Source organism: Muntiacus reevesi, chromosome 6 (assembly GCF_963930625.1).
Source record: "Muntiacus reevesi chromosome 6, mMunRee1.1, whole genome shotgun sequence".
NCBI classification, from domain to species: Eukaryota; Metazoa; Chordata; class Mammalia; order Artiodactyla; family Cervidae; genus Muntiacus; species Muntiacus reevesi.
The window spans coordinates 79,574,815-79,579,193 of NC_089254.1; the positions used below are offsets into that span (position 1 = coordinate 79,574,815).

General features: G+C 36.7%; 1 pseudogene; it reads left to right on the top strand.

Annotated features, from left to right (window-relative positions):
• The first annotated feature begins 1,354 nt into the window (after positions 1 to 1,354).
• LOC136171187 (ADP-sugar pyrophosphatase-like) lies at positions 1,355 to 2,144 on the top strand (annotated as a pseudogene).
• The last annotated feature ends 2,235 nt before the right edge of the window (positions 2,145 to 4,379 follow it).

Sequence of the window (4,379 nt, forward strand, 5' to 3'; positions counted from 1 at the left end):
GATTTTGGAGACCAGAAAAATAAAGTCAGCCACTGTTTCCATTGTTTCCCCACCTATTTGCCATGATGACATGATGACACTGGATGCCATGATCTTAATTTTCTGAATGTTAAGCTTTAAGCCAACTTTTTCACTCTCCTCTTTCACTTTCATCAAGAGGCTCTTTAGTTCCTCTTTGCTCTATGCCATAAGGGTGGTGTCACCTGCATATCTGAGGTTATTAATATTTCTCCTGGCAATCTTGATTTCAGCTTGTTCTTCATCCAACCCAGTGTTTCTCATGATGTACTCTGCATAGAAGTTAAATAAGCAGGGTGACGATATATAGCCTTGATGTACTCCTTTTCCTATTTGGAACAAGTCTGTTGTTCCATATCCAATTCTAACTGTTGCTTCCTAACCTGCATACAGGTTTCTCAAGAGGCAGGTCAGGTGGTCTGGTATTCCCAATCTTTTTCAGAATTTTCCACAGTTTATTGTGATCCATCCAGTCAATGGCTTGGCATAGTCAATAAAGCAGAAGTAGATGTTTTTCTGGAACTTTCTTGCTTTTTTGATGATTCAGCAGATATTGGCAATTTGATCTCTGGTTCCTCTGCCTTTTCTAAAACCAGCTTGAACATCTGGAAGTTCATGGTTCACATATTGCTGAAACCTGGCTTGGAGAGTTTTAAGCATCACTTTACTAGAGTGTGAGATGAGTGCAATTGTGTGGTAGTTTGAGCATTCTTTGGCATTGCCTCTCTTTAGGATTGGAAAGAAAACTGACCTTTACCAGTCCTATGTCCACTGCTGAGTTTTCCAAATTTGCTGGCATATTGCATGCAGCACTTTCACAGCATCATCTCTCAGGATTTGAAATAGCTCAACTGGAATTCCATCACCTCCACTAGCTTTGTTCTTAGTGATGCTTCCTAAGGCCCACTTGACTTCACATTCCAGGGTTCAATAACACTTCCTATCTCAATATGAATCTCTTCTTCAGCCCTTCTTCTACCAGACTGTGGACCCAAAACACTCCAAACCTCCCTTCATTATCTGAATAGGTAATATCTCAAGTCTGTGCATTTTGCAGAGTCTTCTTAGAATGTCTTTTCCATCTGGATTAGCTTTCCATTGCTGCTCTGACCAATGACTGAAAATTTGGTGACTTAATACAAATCAGTGTTTACAGTTCTGGAGAAGTTTAAAATGGCTCAGAAGGGCTATGTTGCACTGGCATTTCCTGAGAGCGCTGCTTCAGAATGGCCCTTTCTTTTTTCAACCTTTTGCCAAAAGAGTACCCTTCGCTTCACCCCACACCTTGGACAAGAGCTTCTTGCCTGAGGGCTGAAAAGACTTAACTAGATTACTAATGGAAAACTAAGCACCAACAAAATTGTCTCAACATGCCAGTCTATTATGTCAAAGGTGTTAATTTCAGAAGGAAAATGAATCAAGCTTGAAGAAACTGTACATGGATCCTACTGGTAAAATTAGAACTTGGGAAACTTTGAAACATGTACCTGGGAAGGATAGTCAACTGCTCATGTGGCAGTTATCCCAGTGCTGCAATGAACTGTTTATTAAGGATATATCATGGTGAAGCATCGATGACTGCGAATGGGAGGCTATGGCCTAGAATTCCTCACAGATCTCATAGCTGAAAATGAAAGTCTAGAAGCACCTGCACTTTGGGAGCTTAAGGAAGAAACTGACAATAAAAGATGATACTAAATGTTCTCCAGCTGTAGGTATGGATCCAAGTTTGTCAATGGTACTACATACATTGTGACAATAACTATTAATGGGAAGGATGCTGAAAATATAAAACTTAATCCAGAGCCAGGGGATGGATTATTTGTGGAAGTAAATATTTTGCCAAAGAATAACCTCTTGAAGAGACTTGATGCTGCTGCTTCTGCTGCTAAGTCACTTCAGTCATGTCCGACTCTTAGCGACCCCAAGGACTGCAGCCTACCAGGCTCCTCTGTCCACGGGATTTTCCAGGCAAGAGTACTGGAGTGGGGTGCCATTGCATTCTCCGGACTTGGTGCTAAAGTGACTGAAAAACATCTGACAGTGGATGTCAGGGTTTTTCCCGTGCTCTGAAGCTGAAACATGTAAACATGAAGCTGTTTGAAGTTCCCTTCCTGAAATTTTAAGTGCAAAGAGCAGTTTTTGTATATATATATGCTTTTGTACATGAGACCACCAGGCCTCATTTACTAAGACTTTCTATTCAGTTTAGTTTAATGTTGGTTTGATATAATTTTTCCATAAAATAAAAGCAACACAGAATGCAAAAAAAAATAAAATAAAAATAAAAAGAAAACCACCAAAGATCCTCAAGTGGAGTGGAAGCTGAAGCAATGAGCAATGACAGAACATAAATATTAGTCCCTGAAAAGACGCCAAAATGGTGAGATCATATTTGGGAAATTATTTGTTGAATCTGGCTCAATGCTAAGCTAGCACTGAGAACACAGCAGGAATGAGAAGGATGTTGGCTGCTAGCAGACAAGGAGGTGTATGCTTCTGAAGTGAAAAAGAAGGGAATGACAGACACTTGAGTCATTTAGGATTTCTGCCTAAAATAAAGTTGATAAAGAACAAGAACAGGGCTATATCTTCAGCTTCAATGTAGGAAAGATACCCAGAAATCTGGTCATAGGGAAAGAGACATTCTACAGGTTGAGAGAATGAACGAAGTCACTAGCATCTTCCAGAGTTATACAAGAATAAACACATATTCCAAACATTGGCTTATGTATGGATGCTGGCAAAGCATTGATTGTCCTTGTTTTAAGCAATGATCCAAGAGAACATTTACCTGTAACAGGAAGCCTTGAAGACAATTTAGACTTTGGAGAAAGACACCTTAATTCATACAGCACTACTTGTGAATGACATCTGGGATTGCCTCTTAGACTTAAAACTTTTTTATATGTGTTTATCCAACACAGTATACCAGCCTATCAGCCTTAGGTAATGATTGACCATCAGACTCTAGTTTTGAACAATTAAATTTCACCTTAGGCACATTCAAACTCTACTGTAGTTAATGATTCTTAAAATTGACTATAAAACAGGACCAAGTTTCTACTGTTAATGAATTTCTAGTGTCAGATTCAGGCTCCTGTAGGGAGACTGAAATCAGTCAGGATTTCCTAGACAACAATTTGAAAATAGTTTAAAAAGGAGGGCCTTATAAAGATTCTTCCTTGTGTCAAAACGGACGCTTTACCACTTTCAGTGCCAACACCAGTTTGCACTTAAGACTGGTCATTTTTCTTGCCCCAACATTTATAGCTCTAGTAAGTCTCACTTATTTTTTTCCAAATAAGAAACAGAAGTAGCCTAGGTATGATTTCACATTCTCTGGACGCCAGGCCAGGATAATGAACAACACAGAAAGAATAAACCTCCTTAGAATCAAATGTTTTACTGTTTGTAGGGTAAAAGTGTTCACTTAAAATTTAATTGAATTACATGTTTTGTCTCACCAAACTCAAATGGACTTCTGAAACAGAAGCAAAATAAGAGATTTTCTAGATTTCAGTCTTTCCTCACACACATCTAAAGTATCACTCCCATACAAAATGAATCTCCTGTGTTGTAATTTACCTATGTAAGTAGGTGCCCTATTAATAGACTTCTGAGTAATATAAAGAGATTAATGATTTTACTTGGATAAGCAGATTATATACAAACTTAATAGTGTCTCTATGAACACACTTGAAATGAAGCCTATTCAAATACTAACTCTATGAACACAGTTGAAATAAATTGCCCCTCTTTGACATGATTTAAGTTCAGTGCTAAAAGGATACAGGATCAGACATATCGAGAGTAGCTTTGCGTATAAACCAAGCAATTACTACTTAATAAATTAAGCATACTCTAATTGCAAAGTTAATAACATTATGTCATATTTTTAAGTACATAACTGTCCTCTACAGTGACATTTACTTTGAAGGTAGTATTTCACTGAATCTATGATTCACCACTATTTTATATCCCACTAAGATCAAAGACATTATGAGATTTTAAATGACACATTTCTTATAATTTAAAATTCTATTTCCTATTTTTGAAAAAATTAATTTTGATCATTTATATAAAATATGTAATTGCAGATTTAAAATGTACTACATATTACATATATTAAAATGAAATGGTATGTAAAATTAGTTGGCTGTGGTATGCTTAAAAATTTTTAACCTTCTGAGACAAATCCATGGGAATAATTTTTCAGTTCTTAATAATCAATGCATTTTTCCACATAATGTTATTTCTCAAGGAAGTTATTGATTCAGTATTTCAAAGTTTTGTTGTTTTTTTTTTAAATGTTGCATCCATAAGAAAACTGTTAGATGTCTTACAAATTAAAATACAAG